This window comes from Hypanus sabinus, chromosome 3 (assembly GCF_030144855.1).
Source record: "Hypanus sabinus isolate sHypSab1 chromosome 3, sHypSab1.hap1, whole genome shotgun sequence".
Classification (NCBI taxonomy): Eukaryota; Metazoa; Chordata; class Chondrichthyes; order Myliobatiformes; family Dasyatidae; genus Hypanus; species Hypanus sabinus.
This window is the reverse complement of record NC_082708.1, coordinates 178,329,527-178,354,749: the sequence shown is the minus strand read 5'-3', so window position 1 is coordinate 178,354,749 and position 25,223 is coordinate 178,329,527. Positions and strand designations below refer to the sequence as shown.

General features: G+C 45.0%; 1 protein-coding gene across 1 annotated transcript in view; it reads right to left on the bottom strand.

Moving 5' to 3' along the window:
* gfra4a (GDNF family receptor alpha 4a) overlaps positions 1-25,223 on the bottom strand; it is a 277,708-nt gene that overhangs the window by 214,476 nt on the left and 38,009 nt on the right. The window contains exon 2 of the mRNA XM_059965707.1: positions 1,386-1,507. The gene's annotated coding sequence lies outside the window, so the exon portion shown is untranslated. The remainder of the gene's footprint in view (positions 1-1,385; positions 1,508-25,223) is intronic.

Genomic DNA, 25,223 nt, shown 5'->3' with positions numbered 1-25,223 from the left:
AGTGGAAAAGATAAAAGGTTGAAGAAGAAGGAATCTGATAGGAGAGAGGAGTGGACCATGGGAGAAAGAGAAGGAGGAGAGGCACCAGAGGGAAGCGATGAGCAGGTGAGGAGAAGGGAAGGGTTAACAGAATGGGGAATGGAAAATAGAGAAGGGAGAAATAACCAGAAGTTAGAAAAATCTACTTTCGTGCTGTCAGGATGGGAGGCTGTAGTGGACATGGTCTCAAAGAATTGCTTTCTATGAACTTATATGCACACAGTTGAACTTATATGCACACAGTATTGGCACGTGACCAAGTGGTTAAGGTGTTCGTCTAGTGATCTGAAGGTCACTAGTTCGAGCCTTGGCTGAGGCACTTGAGCAAGGCGCTTAACCACACATTGCTCTGCGAGGGGAGACTTGCAGCTTGGGCAATTGCCGGTCTTCCATACAACCTTGCCCAGGCTTGTGCCCAGGAAACTTTCTATTGAGACGTTCATACATATGCACACAGTTAGGAGAAAGTATTTGTTGTTGTAGATATCTCCTTGAAAGTTAAATTCTACAAGAGGCATATTTTAGCAATTTCAATTATGCATTGACTAATTGATGTTTGCATAAATAGAGGGTGTGCCAAATACATTAGAGGAAAATGAATAAAACCCAATAAATTTTGGCCACAAGATTCATTTTGTAGGAGGTACAGGATCCTGTAGACCTCACTCAATGTTTTAAGAGCATCTTCTTTCCCTAGTTCATTTTCTGAACTGATGAGGAGCTATGAATACTTACTCACTTTTTTTGCTCTCCTTTTGGCACTATTTATATTTTTTATATTTTTGTTATATTTTTAATATTGTTATACAAAAAAATGTGTTGGCGCAAGGCCTAGTGGGCAAGGCATCAGACTAGTAACCTGAAGGTCACTGGTTCGAGCCTCAGCTGAGGCAGCGTGTTTGTGTCCTTGAGCAAGGCACTTAACAACACATTGCTCTGCGACGTCACCGGTGCCAAGCTGCTTGGGTCCTAGTGCCCTTCCCTTGGACAACATCGGTGGCGTGGAGAGGGGAAGGCCTGCAGCTTGGGCAACTGCCGGTCTCCCATACAACCCTGCCCAGGCCTGCGCCCTGGAAACTCCAGGCGCAGATCCATGGTCTCTCGAGACTGATGGATGCCACCATATTTTATATATAAATATTCCAGTAATAAATATATGTATTTCTACACTCGGTAGCTACTATATTAGGTACCTCCTGGACATAATTAAGTGAGTACTGAGTGTATGTTCGTGGTCTTCTGCTGCTGTGGCCCATTGGCTTCAAGGTATGACAACTCGTGCGTTCATTGATGCTTTTCTGCACACCACCATTGTAGCTCGTGGTTATTTGAGCACTATCACCTACCTTCCTGTCAGCTTCAAGCAGTCTGGCCATTCTCCTCCGACCTCTCTGATCTCTTTTTCACTCACAGAACAGCAGCTCATTGGTTGTTTCTTTCTCGCACCATTCTCTGTGACCTCTAGAGACTGTTGAGCATGAAAATTGGAGGAGATCAGCACTTTCTGAGATAATTAAACCACTCTGCCAGGAACCAACAATCATTCCACTGCAGTCACTTAGATCACATCTCTTCCCCATTCTGATGTCTGGTCTGAACCTTCTGACCACGTCTGCATGCTTTCATGCTCTGGGTTGCTGCCATATGATTGGCTGATTTGATATGTGCATTAATGAGCAGGTGTACAGCAAATTTCATGCCATATGTCAGTGATAATAAACCCGATTCTGATATTTTGATGCACTGTAATGTGAGTCGTGTTGCCCTTTGAGTAGCTTTGTGACCAATCACACACTACATGCACATGCTCATAACGAAAGGAAGCACGGAGAAATAAAACCATGTTAGTTGGCATAATGGATATTCCAATATGCTTGCAACTAAGGTGTATCATTGATCATTTATATAGCCTATATAAACAATTAATGATGTTTATACTGCATACTGCATTATTTTAGTGGAACTCTGGCAACATCTTACTCCATGCTTCATACTGATTTTACATTAATGATGATGAACATGACATTGGTTAGTATTGTCCCCATTTCTCTGTTGCCATATCTTGACCAAAGGTGTGTCAGATAATCCCATTTTATCTGCAGGCAAGAAGAGAGAGAAACTTTTGCAAGTACTTTGATTCTAAGATGACCCTCCACCCCCCCCCCCCATCTTCAGAATAACACCTTTCTGAAGCAACTTTAGAATTCTTCATGGCATCTTCCGTGCCCTCTCTGTGAAGCAATAATGGAACAGTGAGAATCAGATCAAGAGCCAGCACAGCCATTGTGGGCTGAATGGACTTCTTCCACACTGAATGATTCTGTGATTTGCTGTGCTCAAAAAGCATCACATTTTAAACCAGAGTTCCCAATGGGAAGTGTTGGCAGGGCAGAATTTAATTGAGGACCAGGCCAGAATCTGATTGATTCTTTGGTTATGAGCCATGTCATATGATGTAGGTGATCACGGTCTTTCCAAGGCCATGATTGTTCTTGGAAATTTTTTCTACAGAAGTGGTTTGCCATTGCCTTCTGGGCAGTGTCTTTACAAGATGGGTGACCCCAGCTGTTATCAATACTCTTCAGAGATTGTCTGCTGGTGTCAGTGGTCACATAACCAGGACTTGTGATCTGCACCAGCTGCTCATACAACCATTCACCACCTGCTCCTGTGGCATCACTTGATCTTGATGGTGATGGGGGTGTGCTAAGCAGGCACTACACCTTGCCCAAGGGTGACCTGAAGGACAGTGAATTGAAGAATTGCCTTATGTCTCCTTTGGTAGAGACATACCTCCACCTTGCCACCCTGATGCTAAGAAAATTCATAATCTAAAACTTCTACAAGACCAAAAGACATATGAGCAGAATTAGGCTATTCAGCCCATCGAGTTTGCTTTGCCATTCAATCATGGCTGATTTATTTTCCCTCTCAAACCCATGCTTCTGCCTTCTCCTTATAACCTTGGACACCATTTCTGATCAAGAACTTATCAACCCTTGCATTAAATATACCTAATGACTTGACCTCTACAGGCATCTGTGGCAATGAATTCCACAGATTTACCACTCTCTAGCTACAGAAATTCCTCCTCATCTCTGTTCTACAGGGACATCCCTCTATTCTGAGGCTGTATACTTTGGTCCTAGACTTTCCCACTATTTCAATAAGCAAAATGGCTATTATAAGCTGTCATAAAGTTGAAAAGGGATACAGCCTACATTCTATATAATTACAGCATATATTCTATGATTCTATAGCATAGAAGCAAGCCCTTTGACCCACAGAGTCTACACTGGCCATTAAGTACTTACTATGACACCAAGTTGATCCTAACTCATTTTATTCTCTCCATTTTCCCAGTAACTCCCCATACTAAACTCTGCACCTCATCTATGTAGATGTGAGACATTAACTCACATGTTTTAAAGATGTGTGAGCTGAAACATTTTTGGAATATTGAACTTGAAGGCAGAGTACAAGATCAATGGCACCATTGATTCTTAACAGTGTGGAGGAACAGAGCGATCTTGGAGACTGAGTCCACAAAACCCTCAAAGTTGTCACACAAATTGATAGAGTAGTTAAGAAGGCATGTGGCATACTGGTCTTCACTAGATGGGGGATTGAGTTTAAGACCCTCAAGGTTAAGTTGCTGTTCTATAAAACTCTAGTTAGATCACACTTAAAGTACTGTGTTCAGTTCTGGCTGCCTTATTATAGACAAGATATGGTAGCTTTAGAAAGGGTGCAGAGGAGATTTACCAGGATGCTGCCTGGATTCCAGGACATGTCCATGAGGAATGGTTGAGTGAGCTTCTCCCTTTGGAGCAAAAAATGATGAGAGGCGAATTGAAAGAGTGTACAAGATTATGAGAGGCATAGATAGAGTGGAGAACCAGCATCTTTAACCTAGAGTAGCAGTGACCAATATCAGAGGACATCTGTTTAAGGTAATTGGAGGAAAGATTAGGGGAGATAGCAGAGATACATTTTTTTTACACAGAGAGTAGTGGACACCTGGAAAGCACTGCTAGGTGTGGTGACAGAGAATGATACAATAGAAGCATTTAAAAGACTCATAGATAGTTCTAAGTTCCAAGTTCATAGTACATTTGTATCAAAGTACAGTGAAATCCTGATTTAACGCGAGTTCAGATATAACGCGATGAGTTATTGGACTCCATGTCCATCCATATCTGTGTATGTCCATACCCCCCTTTCTCCAGCCTTGTATCCTTTTTGCCAATCAACTTCCCAGTTCTTGGCTTCATCACTCCACCTCCTGTCTTCCCCTAACATTTCAGGTCTCTCCCACCTCCTCCCACTTTCAAATCTCTTACTATCTCTTTTTTCTGTTAGTCCTGATGAAGGGTCTTGACCAGATACTGCCTGGCCTGTTCCGTACCACCAGCATTTTGTGAGTCATTGGACTTTTCTTTGCTCAAAATGGAACAAACTGCTAGTAAAAGAAGATCTTTTTCTGAGAAAGATAAGCTTCACGCATTTGACACGATCAAGACTAAAAGTCAAACTCAAGTTGTATGTATGCAGTATACAAACCTGAGATTAATCTTCCCACAGACAGCCACGAAACAAAAAGCACCATGGAACCCCTTCCAAAAAAAATCAAGCACCCGAAAAAAGAACAAATTAAGCAAATGGAAAAAATTGAGTGAAACAACACACAGAATATAAAACATCAAACTACGGAGACCTTGAAATGGACTAGGAGTATTTAATTTAGTATTGTGCTGTTTGTTGAATGCAGGCCGCAAAGCGGGTTCAATTCCAGCAAAGTCGCACTAAGTAACAATAAAAAAAGGAACAACCAGATACCGGAAACACATCATAACATGAACTACAGGGTCCAGTCTACAAACCGTGTTGATTAAACCTTGCCTAAGACTCGCAACTCTGGCACCGTCCATGTAAGAAAAATGGAGAGTTGTGGGCTGTATGGGAGGGAAGGGTTAGATTGATCCTCTTTTAAATTTCAGCACAGTATTGTGGACCAAACAATCCATATTGTGCCACAGTGTTTTATGTCCTACGTGGGAGGAAAATGTGCCTATCTACTCAGTCCCAGTAACACTCTCAAGAATATTTCCAGCTTAATGGCATCCTGGCACCCTTCCTTTTACTTGGTGACCAGAACCATGCACCTCTAGGATATTGTTCTGTTCAGATTCCAGCACCTGCAGTTTTATTTGCGTTCTGTCACTGTTGAACTCACTGTGATTTCTCTTCCATTATCGTTCAAACCAATCTTCAGAGGCTTTGTCTAATTGATCTAATTGTCTAATAGATTGATCCTCTTATAAATTTCAGCACAGTATTGTGGACCATATTGTGCCGCAGTGTTTTATGTCCTATGTGAGAGGAAACTGGAGCATAGACAATGTGCAAGCTCCATGCAGACAGCATTGAACGAAGCCCCCTGGAGCCATGAGACAGCAACTTTACTGACTTTGCCATTCCGCCACTCTTGAAAAGTGACTTGTAAATTCTTTTAATTGCTTGATGAATACGAGCAAGCCACATTGTTTTGTCAGAGAAAGAAAACCTCCAAGAGTGGATCCTGTCCTTCAAACTCTCTGAAAGAAAAGGTTGGAAGAAGAAGATTAAAAAAAATGAACAGGATGGAATGAGGCATGTCAGAAAGTAGCAATTAGGTGAGGCCAAGCCTGAATTTAAATGCCTGTAAGGGAGCAAATAAGAGAAAGAAGTGATAATTAGACAAAGCCTCTGAAGATTGGTTTGAACAATAATGGAAGAGAAATCACAGTGAATTAGACAGTAACAGAAAGCAAATAAAACTGCGGGTGCTGGAATCTGAACAGAACAATATCCTAGAGGTGCATGGTTCTGGTCACCAAGTAAAAGGAAGGGTGCCAGGATACCATTAAGCTGGAAATATTCTTGAGAGTGTTACTGGGACTGAGTAGATGGGCACATTTTTCTCTTGACAGTAGGAGGTTGAAGGGTGAACTTATGAAGGTTTTAAAATCTGAAGGAATAGATAAGGTGGATGGTCCCAGTGCAGGGGAGTCTAAAACTAATGTAAACTGTCCCATGATTAGGCTAGGTTTAAATTGGGGGCGGGGGTTGCTGGGCGGCGTGGCTGGCCCTATTCAATGTTGTATTTCAATTAATCAATCAATAAATAGATAGATAGAAAGATAAATAAATGAACAAACAAACATCAAAAAAATTAAAGTGGCAAACTTTAAAGTTGACAAAACGACCTGATGGGTAAACTTTTCACACAGAGGATGTGGGCATTTGAAATGAACTGCCAGAGGAAGCTGTGAAAGTGTACACAGTGACAGTGTTTAAAACAGTACTCGGGCAGGTACATGTGTGGGAAATGTGTGGAAGGCTTTAGGCCAAATGCAGGCAGATAGAGTGAGCTCAACTTTGCAACTTTGTCAGCAAAAATGTGTAGGCCAAAAGGCCTGTTTCGTGCTCTATGAATCTAAACAGATTCTTCTCAAGGCGCCTTGCTGTGACTAGTGTTCCGCTAAGTGGATTGCTGCTTAGGCTCAATCTAGTCACAATTTATGTGGACAGCTTGGCTTAGGGGACCAAGTGTAATGTTTCCATGTTTGCTGATGACTCCTGATTAAGTAGGAATGTGATGAAAACCAGAGGGGACTTCAAGGGGACAAGCCTAATGAGTACGAAAACACATGGCAGATGGAATGCACTGTGTGAAGTTATCTACTTTTATACAAAAAAACCCGCTCAAATCACACAGCCATTTTAAATAGCGGGTGTTTTTGGAATAAAGGACTGCGGTTACTTGGCCAGGGTAATCCAATAGGATCTCCATCTCCAAGTCTATTATTTCTATCACCAAGAAGGACGAAGGCAGCAGGCATATTGCAACAACGCTACCTGAAGTTTCTTCTCCAACTTGTACTGAATGCTAACTTTGAAATCTTGGTGGTCTTTATTGTCACAGACTCTATGTCCTGGAATTCTTTATCCAGAAACATTCTATATAACAACCTTCAGCAAGAAAGTCTGTGGAAACTCAATAAAATATCTCAATACCAACTTGTTAAAAGGAATTGATGATTGGCAATAAATTCTGGTCTTGCTGGTGATGCCCAGATTCCAAAAAAGATGAATAAATGTAAACAAGACTCTCATCATTTAAACATCCCTTGTTTTATCAGTCTTGAGTAATAGGGACGCAACTCGTTTCAAGCTCATACATGTCTTGTGCGTTTGTCTATGAATAGACTTTATTAGATGTCATCTCATGCTTAGATGAACAATTCTGAGCCTCACAATAAGCACAGCTCTTTGACAACATTTCATTTACACAGTGCCGATGTTCTTGTTGGATCTTGCACAGGGGGGAAGGGGTTTAGGGGTTGATGATTGTGTTGCCATTCTTTTTTTGTATAGGATTTGAAGTTTCTCTTTGAATGACCTCCATGGTTTTATCTGTTTCATGGCTAACCGGAAAAGACAAATCTCAGAGTTGTATACTGCATACATACTTTGATAATAAATGAACCCTTGAACCCTTTGTACTGAGGTTATACCACAGGATTTTGACATTTACTACAGGAGTGTTTATGCTTCACACCAGTCTCCTCCCGTATTAAACCTTGTAGCAGGTTCCCAAAGTTCCCCTCCACCACCACCCTCCTCTGCCCAGCAGAACGTCCTCACTCTAAATAATTTCTCCTTTGGCTCCTCCCACTTCCTTCAAACAAAAGGGATAGCTATGGGCACTTGCATGGGTCCCAGCTACTCCTGCCTGTTTGTCGGCTATGTGGAACAGTGTATGGTCCAAGCCTACACTGGTGACTGTCCCACACTTTTCCTACGCTACGTTGATGACTGTATTGGTGCTGATTCCTGCACCCATGCTGAACTCATCAGCTTCATCCACTTTGCCTCCAACTTCCACCCTGCCCTCAAATTCACCTGGTCCCTTTCCGACACCTCCCTCCCCTTTCTCGATCTCACTGTCTCTATCTTGGGAGACAGCTTGTCTGCCAATGTCTGTTATAAACCAATGGAAACTCACAGCTACTTGGACTATACCTTGTCCTACCCTGCTACTTGTAAAAACGCCACCCACTTCTCTCAATTCCTCCGTCTCCACTGCATCTGCTCTCCTGCTGAGGCTTTTTATTCTAGTATGAAGGAGATTTTTTTCAAAGAAAGCGGCTTCCCTTCCTTCACCATCAACGCTGCCCTCAACCACATCTCTTCCATTTCATGCATATCTGCTCTAACCGCATCTTCCTGCCATTCTACCAGGGATGGGTTCCTCTTGTCCTCACCTACCACCCTACCAGCTTCTGCGTAGAGCACATAATTCTCCAAAACTTCTGCCACTTCCAACTGTATCCCATCACCAAACACATCTCCCCCCCTCCCCCACCAGTTTCTGATTTCCACAGGGATTGCTCCCTATGCAACTCCCTTGTCCATTCTTCCCTCCTCACTGATCTCCCTCCTGGCACTTATCCTTGCAAGCGGAACAAGTGCTTCGCCTGTCCCTACACCCCTCATTACCATTCAGGGCCCTAAACAGTCCTTCCAGGTAAGACAACACTTCACCTGTGAGTCTGTTGGCGTCATATATTACATCCGGTGCTCCTGGTGAGGCCTCCTGTATATTCGTGAGGCCCGATGCAGATTGGGAGACCACTTCGCCAAGCATCTATGCTTCGAATGCCAGAACAAGTGGTGTCTCCCAGTGATCATCCATTTTAATTCCACTTCTCATTCCTATTCCCATATATCCATCCATGGCCTCCTCCACTGTCATGATAAGGCCACACTTGGGTTTAAGGAACAACACTTTATATTCCGTTTGGGTAGCCTCCAACCTGATGACTTGAACTTCAATTTCTCAAACTTACATTAATGCTGACCCCCTCTTCACCATTTCCCACCCCCTTTTCCCTCTCTCATGTTATCTCTTTGCCTGCCCATTGCCTCCCTCTGGTGCTGCTCTCCCCATTTTTTTCTTTCTTCCATGGCCTTCTGTCTCTTTCACCAATCAACTTCCTAGCTCTTTGCTTCATCCTTCCCCCTCCAAATTTCACCTATCAACTGGTGTTTCTCTCTCTCCTACCCCCACCATTCAAATCTATACCTCAGTTTTCTTTTCTCTAGTCCCACCAAAGGGTCTCTGCATGAAACATTGCCTGTGCTTCTTTCCAAAGATGCTGCCTGGCCTGCTGAGTTCCTTCAGAATTTTGTACATGTTCCTCAGATTTCCAGCATCTATAGATTTTCTCTTGTTTGTGAGTCAAATTAGTGTTGCACTTTTCCTCCATTAGAAGGAAGAAGCAATGGTGCTGACAATCAGTGAACTGGGTCACATTTATTATACGCTCTTATCTCAGTCATCAGAAGCAGGCATTGTCTATTTAATGTCTCAAGCTGCCTCCTTTATCCATTGAGCTAAGGCCTGATCTGACCTATCCCTCTGACGTAGAAAGTTCCAAAGATTTGCAATTCTCTGCATTTAGTAATTTCCACTTATTGCTTGCCAGCTTCTCACTTCATCCCCCATCCTCCACTCACCAACCTCCGCCCTCACCTGTCTGACCTGCTGAGTTCCTCCAGCATCTGCAGATTTTCTCTTGTTTGTGCTGAGTTCCTCCAGCATTATGTATGTGTTCCTCTGGAGTCCCAGCATCTCTTCCGTTTAGAACTGTCTCCTGTCTTTCTCCGCAAATGAAGCCGATCAGATGTTAGGAATGCATATAGAAACCTTGCCATTAGGACAGGATAGTGGAATTTCATGAATACAGGCGATTGTGTAGATGCTATTAATCTGCAGTAACACACTCAAAGTGCTTAATGAACTCTGCAGGCCAGGCAGCATTGATGGAGGGGAATGAACAGTCAATGTTTCAGTCCGAGACCCTTCATCAGGACCGGAAAGTAAGTGGAAAGAAGCCAGAATAAGAAGGAACTTAGGCTGCAAATCTAGACACAGGTACCGTTACATCATCAAGTCCCAGAAGGTCACAGACCAGAGCTATCTGTCATGAGGTATTAGCTCTCAACCTTAGTTTTCAAAGCAGCAGATTCCTAAAGGCAATTACATGCCCCATAGTTTGCAGTGAGCTATAAATGCATCCCACAAGACACATAATTAACCTGTGAGAGCAGCAATGAATAATCCTCCCAGTCCACTGGTGGGATAAACAAACCAGGATCAGCGTCAGCTCCCAGGCCAGGGTCCCAGGAATCCCCAACATCTAGGTTCTAATTACATTCAGCCATTTCTGATTTACAGGTCACGTCATCTGTATGCCCAATTCTAGATAGCTGAAAGAAACAATCTAAGATTGCTCAAAATGAAGAAGGAACATCCGAGTTGGCACTGAACGGCCTCGAATCCCTGTTCTGGGAAGATGTGCAACCCAGCAAAAGTGGGTCAAGCACCCTCTGACCGCATCCCCTCACACTGGTCTCAACATCCACTTCAGAGCATTCTCAGAATAAGATGGTGGACAAGGAGGAGGAAGACAGGGACAAAGATGAGGATGAGGAGAAGGAGGAGAAGAAGAAGGGGAAAAAAAACACATATAAAATGGACTAATTGTAGCAAGGGATTCCTGTCCATTTTATGCAAGTATATTCTTTATCAACATTGGAATAGGTGGACTTTACTTTCTCATGCAGATGTCCTACAGGGGACAAATTAGCCCAGGAATGTCCCCTTATTGCAGTGTTGACCTCTCCAATTTTCAGGTTGAGTATGTTGTTCAGATGGGAGGCATAACATTAACAGCAGGGGGAATTTTATTTTTTGAAAGGTTCTCTTTTGATATGCGCAAAGTTCCACACCAACTTATTGTTCAAGAGGGGGAAGAACCTTAATGATGAGGCCAAAATCCCAAACATGAGCAGTAATGCTCAGTTGTGCTCAGGAGAGGAAGTATCTGTTGGATACTTGCAACGGAGAACAGATTAATATTATCCTGTGCTTGGATGAACAGCTCCAATCATGCCAAGAACAGTTCCTTGGCAAACTTTCCCTCACATAGAATAGTACTAAAGTTATTCTACATGGTTTTGCCACTTAGCACAAGAGTGTTTATGCTTCATACAAGTCTACTCCCATAATAAATCTTTTAGAAGAAAACCAGACTTAGCATTGCAAGGAAGAAGGAAGAAACAAGGAGATGTTGATGGATGTCTCTGATCACCCAGAGACCCAACTCTTTAGCAATGGAGTTGACAACCATGTACTCTTAACTCAGTCATCAGAGGCAGGAATTCTCACATTTTGTTCCTTTATCAGGCCCGACCTGACCACACCCCTGACCGATTCACAAATCCTCAGCTTCAGCAATCTTTTGATTGACTGGTATGAAAAATATTCAGTGTCTGAAAATCCATATCCCTCTGAAGCAAAGAGTTCTAAAGATTAGTAATTCTCTACATTGAGAGATTTCTCCTGTTTTAGTCTGAAATAATCAGAATCAGGTTTATTATCACTGGCATGGGTTGTGAAATTTGTTAACTTAGCGGCAGCAACTCAATGCAATACATGATGATATAGAAAGAAAACAAAATAAGTAAATCAGTTATAGTAAGTACATATATGTATATTAAATAGATTAAAAATAGTACAAAAATTAAATATATTAAAAAAGTGAGGTAGTGTTCACAGGTTCAATGTCCATTTAGGAATTGGATGGCAGAGGGGAAGAAGCTGTTCCTGAATCACTGAGTGTGTGCCTTCAGGCTTCTGTATCCCCTACAGTGAGAAGAGGACATGCCCTGGGTGATGGGGATCCTTAATAATGCACATTGCCCTTCTGAGGTACCGCTCTCTGAAGATGTCTTGGATACTACAGAGGCTAGTATCCAAGCTGACTAATCTTACTACTTTCTGCAGCTTCTTTTGGTCCTGTGCAGTAGCTCACGCCACCCCCCCACCCCCACCTCCCATACCAGATGGTGATGCAGCCTGTCAGAATGCTCCCCATGGTACATCTGTGGATGTTTTCTAGTGTTTTAGGCGACAATCCAAATCTCTTCAGACTCCTAATGAAATATAGCCACTGTCTTGCCTTCTTTATTGCTGCATGGATATGTTGGGACCAGGTTAGATCCTTAGAGATCTTGCCACCTAGAAACTGGAAAATGCTCCCTCTCTCTCCACGTCTGATCCCTCTATGAGGATTGGTTCACGTTCCTTTGTCTTGCCCTGTCAATTTCAATAGTAATCAAATTTTTTATCTAAATTCAGTCTTCTAGCTCAGGACCTCCTGAAGTTACCCGTCTCACTCTGGACTCCGTGTGTTCATATTTTAGCCTCCATTTCTGGATTCCTTATCTGAAGAAGGTACCCTTTAATTCTGAACTCCTTATATTGTGACTGTGCTTGATAGTTCTTCATTCTGATATCTACTTTGATATATATCAGCTGGTTGGGTGGTGTTGCAGCAACAACCTTGCACTCAACATCAGTAAGACCAAAGAATTGATTGTGGACCAGAGAAGGTAAGTTGAAGGTACACACCCCAGTCCCCACAGAGGGATCAGAAGTGGAAAGAGTGAGCAATTTCAAGTTCCTGGCTGCCAGCATCTCTGAGAATCTATCTTGGACCCAACATATCGATGCAGTTACAAAGAAGGCACGACAGCGGCTATATTTCATTAGGAATTAGTGGAGATTTGGTATGTCACCAAAGGCACTCACAAATTTCTACAGATGTACCGTGGAGAGCATTCTAACCGGTTGCATCACCATCTGGTATGGGAAGGAGGCCCTGCACTGGAGTGAAAGTTGTAAACACAGTGCCATCATGGGCTCTAGCCTCCCCAACATCCTGGACATCTTCAAGGAGCAGTGCTTCAAGCAGGCGGCATAATCATTAGTGGCCCCCATTACCCAAGGCATGCCCTCTTCTCATTGCTGCCATCAGGGACAAGGTCCAGGAGCCTGAAAACACACACTCAATGATTCAGGAACAGCTTCTTCCCCTCTGCCATCCAATTTCTGAAGGGATATTGAACACTACCTCACTACTTTTTTTTGCAATAGTACCTACAACTGTTACATATATATGCACGTAATCTAAATCACAGTTTTTATCATTATGTTTGCAATCTATTGCTGCCCCATATCAATACATTTCATGACATATGCTGGTAATATTAAACCTGATTCTGATCCTAAGACTATACTCTTATTCTGGACTCTTTTCTAACTGTGACTGTCTCTCTATTTCTGCATTTCTTAACTTAAACTGTACCCTCTAATGCCAGACTCCTTATACTGTAATTAGTGTTGATGTGTGGCCAAGTGGTTAAAATGTTCGTCTAGTTATCTGAAGGTCGCTAGTTCGAGCCTTGGCTGAGGCTGCGTGTGTGTCCTTGAGCAAGGCACTTAACCACACAATACTCTGCGACAACACCGGTGCCAAGCTGCATGGGTCCTAATGCCCTTTCCTTGGACAACATCGGTGGTGTGGAGAGAGGAGACTTGCAGCTTGGTCAACTGCCGGTCTTCCATTAAAAAAACCTTGCCCAGGCTTGCGCCCTGGAAACTTTACAAGGTGCAAATCCATGGTCTATCGTGACTAACGGAGGCCTACATACTGTGATTATGCCCACTTGCTTCTAGAAACTACAGCACAATACAAGCCCTTAAGCCCACAAAGTTGTGCCGAACATTCCCCTACCTTAGAAATTACTGGGCTTACCCATAGTCCTCTATTTTTCTAAGCTCCGTATACCTATCTAAAAGTCTCTTAGAAGACCCTGTTGTATCTGCCTCCATCACTGTTGCCAGCAGCCCTCTCACCACTCTCTGTGTAAAAAGCTTATATCATAAACTTACATTGTAAAACTTACTATGTAAAAACCTGACATCTCCTCTGCACCTACTCCCAAGCACTTAAAACCTGTGCCCTCTTGTGGCAGCCATTTCAACCCTGGGAAAAAGCCTCTGACTATCCACATGATCAATGCCTCTCGTCATCTTCCACACCTCTATCAGGTCACCTCTCATCCTCTGTCGCTCCAAGGAGAAAAGGCTGAGTTCACTCAACCTATTCTCATAAGGCATGCTCCCCAATCCAGGCAACATCCTTATAGATGCTGCCTGGCCTGATGTGTTCCTCCAGCATTTTGTGTGTGTTGTTGTTTGAATTTCCAGCATCTGCAGATTTCCTTGTGTTTGATCCTTGTAAATCTCTTCTGCAACTTTCCTATGATTTCCACATCCTTCTTGTAGTGAGGCGACCAGAACTGAGCACAGTACTGCAAGTGGGGTCTAACTATGGTCCTATATAGCTGCACACACATAATGCTGGTGGAACACAACAGGCCAGGCAGCATCTATAGGAGAAGCACTGTCGATGTTTCGGGCCGAGACCCTTCGTCAGGACTAACTGAAAGGAAAGATAGTAAGAGATTTGAAAGTAGTGGGGGGAGGGGGAAATGTGAAATGTTAGGAGAAGACCGGAGGGGGTGGGATGAAGCTAAGAGCTGGAAAGGTGATTGGCAAAAGTGATACAGAGCTGGAGAAGGGAAAGGCCTCAGGAGAAAGAAGGGGGGTGGGGGAAGCTCCAGAGGGAGATGGAGAACAGGCAAACAACTAAACATGTCAGGGATGGGGCAAGAAGATGCTCTCAAAAGCATCTCTCCCATTTCCAGCACATCTGCTCTCACCCCATCTGCCTGCCACCCCACTCGGGATAGGGTTCCCCTTGTCCTCACTTACCACCCCACGAGCCTCCTGGTCCAATGTATAATTCTCCGTAACTTCCGCCACCTCCAACGGGATCCCACTACCAAGCACATCTTTCCCTCCCCCCCTCTTTCTGCTTTCCGCAGGGATCACTCCCTACGTGACTCCCTTGTCCACTCGTCACCCCATCCCTTCCCACCGATCTCCCTCCTGGCACTTATCCTTGTAAACGGAACAAGTGCTACACCTGCCCTTACACTTGCTCCCTCACCACCATTCAGGGCCCCAGACAGTCCTTCCAGGTGAGGCGACACTTCACCTGTGAGTCGGCTGATGTGGTGTGCTGCGTCCGGTGCTCGTGGTTTGGCCTTTTACGTGTTGGTGGGACCTGATGCAGACTGGGAGACCGTTTCGCTGAACACCTAAGCTCTGTCTGCCGGAGAGGGCGGGATCTCCCAGTGGCCACACATTTTGGTTCCACGTCCTATTCCCATTCTGGTGTGTCTATGCATGGCCTCCTCTATTGTTAAGATGAATCCAAACTCAGGTTGGAGGAACAATACCTTATACACCGGCTGGGTAGCCTCCAACCTGATGGCATGAACATTGACTTCTCTAACTTCTGTTGATGCCCCTCCTCCTCTTCTTGCCCCATCCCTGACATGTTTGGTTGTTTGCCTGTTCTCCATCTCCCTCTGGTGCTCCCCCCCCTCCATTCTTTCTCCTGAGGCCTCCCGTCCCATGATCCTTTCCCTTCTCCAGCTCGGTATCACTTTCACCAATCACCTTTCCAGCTCTTAGCTTCATCCCACCCCCTCCGGTCTTCTCCTATCATTTTGCATTTCCCCCTCCCCCTACTACTTTCAAATCTCTTACTATCTTTCCTTTCAGTTAGTCCTGACGAAGGGTCTCGGCCCGAAACGTCGACAGTGCTTCTCCTTATAGATGCTGCCTGGCCTGCTGTGTTCCGCCAGCATTTTGTGTGTGTTTTGTTTGAATTCCCAGAATCTATAGATTTCCTCGTGTTCGCTCCTATATAGCTGCAACATTGCCTCTCGGCTCCTAAATTCAATTCCACGATTGATGAAGGCCAATACACCGTACGCGTTCTTAACCACAGAGTCAACCTGCGCAGCTGCTTTGAGTGTCCTATGGACTCGGACCCCAAGATCCCTCTGATCCCCCATGCTGCCAAGAGTCTTACCATTAATACTATATCCTGCCATCATATTTGACCAACCAAAATGAACCACCTCACACTTATCCATCTGGCACTTCTCAGCTCAGTTTTGCACCTATCGATGTCCCACTGTGACCTCTGACTATCCACACTATCCACAACACTTCCAACCTTTGTGTCATCAGCAAATTTACTAACCTATTTCTAGTTCTGGACTCCTAATGCAAGACTATGTCCTCTAATTACAGACTCCTTATATTGAGACTATGCCCTCTGGTTTTGGGTTTCTTATTTTATGACTATCCCTTCTAATTCTGGATTTATAATCCTGATACTAAGCTTCCTCTTTCTGGACTCATCCTGAAATAATACCCGTTAGTTCTGGAAGTAACACCTTCATAATACGAAGGGCTTCTCATCTTGAGCCTCTGACCTTTCCGTCTGGGCTTCCTGCCTTAAAACTATGCTCTCTAGCTCCTGCCCTGCAACTATGCTCTCTAAACTCTTGAATACAATACAGGTGACCCCCGTTTTACGAATATTCGCTTTACATCACTTCAGTTTTACAAAAGACCTACATTAGTAACCTGTTTTCGCATTACAAAGAGGATTTTCGCTTTTACAAAAATTTTTCCCATATAACTTAATGACTCTTCGCTTTATACCATTTTGGCTTAAGAAAGGTTTCATAGGAACGCTCTACCTTTGTAAAGAGGGGGGGGGGGAAACACCTGTATTACAATCTGTCCTCTGGTTCTGGAATCAAAACTCTGCCCTCAGAATCTGGACTCCTTATCCTGAGAACTTTCAGACGTCCAGCATGTGCTGCTTTTAGCCTTTGGATTTAAAAACCACTTGACATGGATGATGTTCATAAATACTGTACATGCTGGTATTTGTGAACTTATTCAAAGATTAAAAGTACATATATTATCAAAGTACGTGTGCAGTATACAACCCTGAGATTCATCTTTCCCACGGACCATCACGCAACAAAGAAGAACTATGGAGCCATGAGTAAAAGAATAGTGTAAACGGCAACAAAAAAACGAGTGAAAACACAGAATATTAAACACAAAATCAAAAGACATATTCAGTTCAGCTCGGTGTTTGTTAACTGTAAGCCGGCCCGATTCAAAAATTGCTCAAACTAGCAATAGAAAAATGAACATTTGATTCCCAATCTCTACTTTAACCTAGAACTTTATTTTTACATACTGTAATTCTTTATTCTTTCTAATTTTGAATGTTGTCATGTTTTGCTCAATGCTGAGTCAACACAGCAAATTGTTAATATGTGCAAGTGATGAATGTAGTTGATCTTTGACCCTTGATAACCTAAAGAGCAGTTCTCCAAGAGCAGAGAATTCCAATTTCAATGTTTAAGAGAAGTTTGGATAGGGAGGATGGGAGGAGCATGGAGGGCTGTCTTCCTGGTGCAGGTCGATGGGAGTGGGCAGTTTAAATGCTTCAGCACAGACTAGATGGGCAGGAAGGCCTGTTTCTGTGCTGCAATTTTCTATGGCTCTAGGAGTCTAGAAGTGGAGTTCAATTTTGTTCAGTTGGAACAAGGTGGGCTTTTTTTCCTCTACATTTCTATGATCTAATGGATCTATAGACACCCAGGGGAGAAGTTAATAGTGTGCAAATGAGAAGAAGGAGGCAGCTTGAATGAGATGGGCTGAATGGCTTGTGTCTGTGCGGTACTCGCTCAATGCCATACATCATTATGGACCCTCACCATCCAGGACTTGCCCTCTTTCTTGCTATTGTCAATGGGCAGGAGATACAGAAACCTGAGGACCCACATTCAGTGATTTGGGAACAACTTCTTCCCCTCCGACATCATATTTTGAACCCATAGACTTTACCTCCTATTTGTGCTGAATTGTTATTCTGCCCAGTCCCATTGACCCACACATGTACCATAGCCCTCCATGTCCCTCCCATCCAATCTTCTTTTAAATCTTGCAGTCAAACCCACATCCAACACTTCTGCTGGCAGCTCATTTGACAATTGCACTCCCTTCTGTGGAGATGCTCCCCCCTTTAAATATTTCGCCTTTCACCCTTAACCTATGACCTTTAACTCTAGTCTATTTATATCTCTATTTATAGCTCTAATAATTTTGTATACCTCTACCAAGACTTGCTTCATTCTCCTATGGTCTAGGGAATAAAAATCCCAACCTATTCAACTTTTCCTTATACCTCAGGATCTCAAGTCCCAGCAACATCTATGTAAATATTGTAAATTTCACAATAACCTTTCATGTCCTTTGCTTACCAAGAGCCTGTTTATCCCACCCTTCACAATACTTTCACTGTTTCTAAATGAAGGGAGTTCCAAAGACTCACAACTTTTTGAGAAAAGGTAGTTTTGCCTTTTTTCTGAGTTAGCTTATACTGAATTTGTACTTCTCGTTGCCTCAGTAAAGCAGACAACATAATCAAACATTCCACCCAGTCCTGGATCTTCTCTTCTCCCCTTCCCATCAGACAGAAGGTATGAAGTCCAAAAGCGCACCCCACCAGCTTCAGGGAATGTCTCTATCTTTCTGTTATTAGAGTATTGAATGGTTTCCCCTTGTATGAGATGATGGATATGATTGTCAAGTTGCCACACATGAGACTGCTTAACAAAAGATATTAAGGTATTAAGATATACAAGATACTAAGAGGAATAGATAGAGTGGACAGCCAGTGCCTCTTCCCCAGGGCACCACTGCTCGATACAAGAGGACATGGCTTTAAGGTAAGGGGAGGGAAGTTCAAGGGGGATATTAGAGGAAGGTTTTTCACTCAGAGAGTGGTTGGTGCATGGAATCCACTGTCTGAGTCTGTGGTGGAGGCAGATACACCAGTGAAATTTAGGAGACTACTACACAAGGATATGGAGGAATTTAAGGTGAGGGGTTGTATGGGAGGCAGGGTTTAAGGGTTGGCACAACAGTGTGGGCAGAAGGGCCTGTACTGTGCTGTACTGTTCAAAGTTCTATGTTCTATTAAAAGATTCTACCATGGATAGAGCATTGGCTGATTGGCAGTGGGACTAAAGGGAGCCTTTTCTGGTTGGCTGCCTGTAACTAGTGGTGTTCCACAGGGGTCAGTGTTGGAACTGTTTCTTTTTATATTATGCATCAGTATATTGGATAACAGAATTTATGGCAATCTGGCCAAGTTTGCAGATGATATGAAGATAGGAGGAGGTGCAGGTAGTGTTGAGGAAACAGAGAGGCTGCAGAAGGATGTGCACAGATTAGGAGAATGAGCCAAGAAGTGGCAGATGGAATACAATGTTGGTAAGTGTATGATCATGCACTTTGGTAGAAGGAATAAAAGTGTTCACTATTTTCTAAATTGAAAGAAAATACAAAGGGAGTTGGGAGTCCTTGAGCAGGATTTCCTAAAGGACAATCCGCAGGTTGAGTTGGTGGTGAGGAAGACAAATGTAATGTTAGCATTCATTTCAAGAGAACTAGAATATTAAAGCAACGATGTTACGCAGAGGTTTTATAGGCACTGGCGAGGCCTCGCTTGGAGTATTGTGAGCAGTTTTTGGCCCGTTATCTTAGAAAGGATGTGCTGACATTGGACAATGTTCGAAGGAGGTTCAGGAAAATGATTCCAGGAATGAATGGCTTGTCATATGAAGAATGTTTGTCGGCTCTGGGGCCACATTTGCTGGAATTTAGTAGAATAAGAAGGGGGATTTCATTGAAACCTATCAAATGTTGAAAAGCCTAGATAGAGTAGATGTGGAGAGGATGTTTCCTATTGTAGAGGGCACAGCCTCAAAATAGAGGGATGCTGCTTTAGAGAAGAGATGAGGCGGAATGTCTTTAGGCTGAGGGCGGTGAATCTGTGGAATTCACCGCCACAGGAGGCTTTGGAAGCCAGGTCACTGACTCTGCTTAAGGGGGAGATTGATAGATATTTGATTAGTCATGGTGTGAAGGCAGGGGAATGGCTCAGCCAGGATGGAATGGCAGAGCAGACTTCTTGGCCGAACGTACTATTTCTGCTCCCACGTCTCATGGTCCTATGAACTCCTGACCTTGCAACCTGCCTCGTTGTGGCCTTGCAGCTTATTGTCTGCACTGCACTGCAGTTTCTTTGTAACACTTATTCCTGCTTTCTGCTTTTGCTTTTCCCTTGTACTACCTCAATGCACTGATGTGATGAAAAAATCTACATGGAAATCAAACAAAACAAAACATTTCACACTTGGGTTCATGTGACAAAGATAAACCAGTCTGCCAACTTACCAATTTGAACGGTGAAGCCAGTCGTGGATTCTCCTATAAGAGGAAACATCCCGCTACATCCGCCCTGTCAGAACACCTCGGGATCACCCGGTTTGTTTGATTAACAAAGTGGGACAAGTGCAGATTTACAAGACAACACAAGCACGATGCAACCTAGTAAACAGGAATTGCTCTTTTCTACTTGCTTGTCCTCTGTCCTGTCTGGTTCTTGTTTAACTGGAGGAGATAAGTGTGCTCACCCGAGCTGATGAAGGAGTGAAACAATGACCGATTGACATGCCTGAGTGACCACTCACTGACTTCACACAAGGGAAGGGGAAAGTGATTGTAACCCTTTGTCAATTTGCCCAGAGTGAAGAAACCAAGTTGACAGACGTGAGCAAAAACTAATGGAATAGCAGCACTCCACACTGAAAATACGACTGGTCTTATTCCAGGGAGTACCATGTTTGCTTGTCCGCTGTGCCTCGAAGATGATACATCAGGGCAATGCAATACCAGCCATTGGGTACAAGAGGTGACTCTGTGTTAGCACAACGATGCAGCATGTTGGGGATCTGTGTCAAAAAACTGTGCAACAGTCAGACTGGTGTGACAATTCTCTGGAGGGAAGGTAATCTCAAAGTTCAAAGTAAATTTATTATCAAGGTACGTAGACTGTATGTCCCCCAGAGAATTGCTTTCTTGCCGGCATTCACAATAGATACAAAGAAGCAGGATCAATGAAAAACTACACACCAACAAAGACAGAACAACCAATGTCAAACTGTGTAAATATAAAAAATAAACACGTTATTCAAAGTCAAAGTCAGTGTTGAAGTAAATTTATTATTGATGTATATATATGTCACCAAATGCTTCCTTGAGATTCACAGTAGAAAGACGTACAATAGAGTCAATGAAGAACTACACACAAAGGTAGACAAGTAAACAATGTTTAAAAGAAGATAACCTGTGCAAATGCAAAAAAAAACATAAATAATACTGAGAACATGAGTTGTGGAATCCTTGAAAGTGAGTGCATAGTTGTGGAATCAGTTCAGAGTTGGGGTGAGTGAAGTTATTTATGCTGGTTCAAGAGCCTGATGGTTGAAGGGTAATAACTGTTCTTGAACCTGGTGGTGTGGGACCTAAGGGTCACATTGGTAGTAGCGAGAAGAGAGCATGGCCTCGCTGGTGTCCTGCAATGTTCTGACTTGCTTCCTCTCCCATTTCCAGACACGTAAAACACTGGAGACCCAAGATCTGGGTCAACTGCCCATTTTCCTCCATAAATGCAGTTGTCTATAACACCATAAGACATAGGAGCAGAATTAGTCCATCTGGTCCATCGAGTCTGTTCCACCATTCCATCATGGCTGATTTATTATCTTTCTCAACCCCATTCTCCTGCCTTCTCCCTGGAATGTACTAATCAAGAACGTACACTACCGTGCAAAAGTTAAGACTTTTTCACAGTACTGTAGCAATTTTATGCATTGCACTGTACTGCTGCTGCAAAAGAAAAACAAATTCCATGATGCCTTGACTGATGTCCTACTGACTCAGGGCTGGGAGTGTCCACATCGTCCTCTTCCCCTAGAACCTCTCTGCCAACAGTCCTACACCCCCATGCTCACCATACCCAACAGACGTTGCTCCCACCAGATTTACAAACTTGCTCTCCGCTCCACATTGATAAATACAGTACTGTAGCGGTGTGCTACATGCAGCGCTAAAACTACGACACGGAGTCGGTAACTGCAGTCGAAGGAAAAAACTTTATTCGAAATCTTCAGCCTCACTTTTAAGCCTCCCTCAACCTGCCCCCCATGGCGCAGAGGCTCCAAAGCTCTGTGCTCGCAAACCCCCGTAGGCTATCTAATTGTGAGTCGGTTCGGATGTGCCAGGAAATGGGTCGCCACATAACCCCCCCCCCCCCCCAGAACCGGCGATACACCCCCCAATGTCCACAGTCTGGGCCAGAACCTGCTTGGGAGGTCGGCCTCTGCACCGAGGTGCCGGAAACTCGGCCGGTTGCGCCAGGTCCACATGGGCCGGTTTGAGGCGGTCCACCGTGAAAACCTCCTCTTTCCCCCCAACGTCCAGCACGAACGTGGACCCGTTGTTCCGGAGCACCATAAACGGCCCCTCGTATGGCCGCTGCAGCGGTGGCCGATGCCCGCCCCTTCGTACAAACACAAACTTACAGTTCTGTAGGTCTTTGGGTACGCAGGTCGGGTGCCGCCCGTGCTGTGAAGTGGGTATGGGGGCCAGGTTACCGAGCTTCTCGCGTAGTCTGCCCAGGACTGCTGCGGGATCTTCCTCTTGCCCCCTTGGGGCTGGTAGGAACTCCCCGGGGACGACCAGGGGCGCGCCGTATACCAACTCGGCCGACGAGGCGTGCAGGTCGTCCTTGGGCGCTGTGCGGATGCCGAGTAGGACCCAGGGAAGCTCGTCCACCCAGTTGGCTCCTCGCAGGCGGGCCATGAGGGCCGACTTCAGGTGATGGTGGAAACGCTCCACTAGCCCGTTCGACTGTGGGTGGTAGGCAGTGGTGTGGTGCAGCTGAGTTCCCAAAAGACTGGCCATAGCTGACCACAGGCTGGAGGTGAACTGGGCACCTCTGTCGGAGGTAATGTGGGCCGGTACACCAAAGCGAGATATCCAGGTGGTGATCAGGGCTTGGGCGCAAGATTCGGAAGTGGTGTCGGTGAGCGGGACCGCCTCTGGCCATCTTGTGAACCGGTCCATGATAGTTAGGAGGTGCCGCACTCCGCGCGACACTGACAGAGGGCCCATGATATTCACATGAATGTGGTTGAAACGCCGGTGGGCGGGATGGAACTGCTGCGGTGGGGCTTTGGTGTGCTGCTGCACCTTGGCCGTCTGGCAGTGCATGCACGTTTTGGCCCATTCACTGACCTGTTTGTGGAGTCCGTGCCAAACGAACCTGCTGGAAACCATCCGGACAGTTGTCCGGATGGAGGGATGTGCCAAGTTATGAATGGAGTCGAAAATGCGGCGCCGCCAGGCTGTCGGGACGATGGGACGGGGCTGGCCGGTGGCGACGTCACAGAGTAGGGTCCTCTCACCCGGGCCCACGGGGAGGTCCTGGAGCTGCAAACCGGAGACTGCGGTTCTGTAACTCGGAATCTCCTCATCCGCCTGCTGCGCCTCTGCCAGTGCCTCAAAGTCTACCCCTTGGGAAAGGGCATGAACGGTAGGGCGAGAGAGCGCATCCGCCATGACATTGTCCTTACCCGAGACGTGCCAGACATCCGTCGTGTATTCAGAGATGTAGGACAGGTGGCGTTGCTGGCGGGACGACCAGGGGTCGGACGCTTTCGTAAACGCAAAGGTAAGCGATTTGTGGTCCGTGAACGCAGTGAAGGGCCGACCTTCTAGGAAGTACCTGAAATGCTGGATTGCCAGGTAGAGCGCCGACAGTTCCCGGTCGAAAGCACTGTATTTGAGCTCGGGTGGTCGCAGGTGTTTGCTGAAAAACGCCAGGGGTTGCCAGCGACCTGCGATGAGTTGCTCCAGCAGCCCACCGACTGCCGTGTTTGATGCGTCCACTGTGAGGGTGGTAGGGGCGTCCATTCTGGGATGTACTAGCATTGCGGCGTTCGCCAAAGCTTCCTTCGTTTGAACGAAAGCGGCGGTGGACTCCTCGTCCCAGGTAATTTCCTTGCTTGGACCCGACATCAGGGCGAACAGGGGGCGCATGATCCGGGCAGCTGAAGGGAGGAAGCGGTGGTAGAAATTGACCATACCTACGAATTCCTGAAGGCCTTTGATCGTGGTGAACGTGGAATTGGGCTTCGGCTTGCTGGAACCATAGGTTCGGGCGCTGTGTCCAGAAACCTGGCAGGTTCAACGAAACCGCATGAACAGAGGCAGCGTCGGTCATTTCTGGTCCAAAAATCGTTTGGACTGTCGGGGTCACCAATTGTAGTGGTGTGCTACACGCAGCGCTAAAATTACGACACGGAGTCGGTAACTGCAGTCGAAGGAAAAAACTTTATTCGAAATCTTCAGCCTCACTTTTAAGCCTCCCTCAACCTGCCCCCCATGGCGCAGAGGCTCCAAAGCTCTGTGCTTGCAAACCCCCGTAGGCTATCTAATTGTGAGTCGGTTCGGATGTGCCAGGAAATGGGTTGCCACAGTACTGTGCAGAAGTCACAGGCACATATACTGTATATAGCTAGCAAGTCCAAGACTTTTGCACAGTACTGCATCAACTTCTGTTTTAAATATATCCAAAGACTTGGCTTCCACAGCCATCTGTGGCAATGAATTCCACAGATTCACCACCCTCTAGCTAAAGTTCCTCCTCATCCCTGTTCTAAAGGAATGTCCTTGCGTTCTGAGGCTGTGCTCTTTGGTTCCAGAGTCTCTCACTACTGGAATCATCTGCTCCATGCCCACTCTGTCTAGACCTTTTAATATTCTATAGGTTTCAATGATTTCCCCCACATTCCTTGGAACACCAGCATACACAGACCCAGAGCAATCACATATTTCTCATACACTGACCCTTTCATTCTTGGGCTCATTCTTATGAACCTCCTCTGGACTCTCTCCAATGCCAGCACATCGATTCTTGGATAAAGGCCTAAAACTAGACAGAATACTTCAAGTGGAGTCTGACCAATGCCTAATAAAGCCTCGGATTATGCCTTGCTTTGTTGAAAGGCTTCAGTAGAGTGGATGTGGAGAGGATGTTTCCTCTGGTGGTGGGTGGGGTGTGTCCATTTAAAATGGAGATGAAGAGGAATTTCTTTTGTCAGAGAATGGTGAATCTGTGGAATTCATTGCCACGGGCAGCTGTGGAGGCCAGGTCATTGGGTACCGTATATATAAGGCAGAGGTTGCTACGTCCTTGTGTAATGTGCTGTAAGGTTTCACTGCTAACGTCATGGCCTCTCTGTAATGTTTCCCTGCTAATGTAATGGTTTCTCTGTAGCAGCAGTGTTTGGGTTATGACCAGAGATAATGGGGGCTTTGGAATGTGTGCCATCCAAAGAGGGGCAGGTTGCTTCTTTCTTGTGGGGCT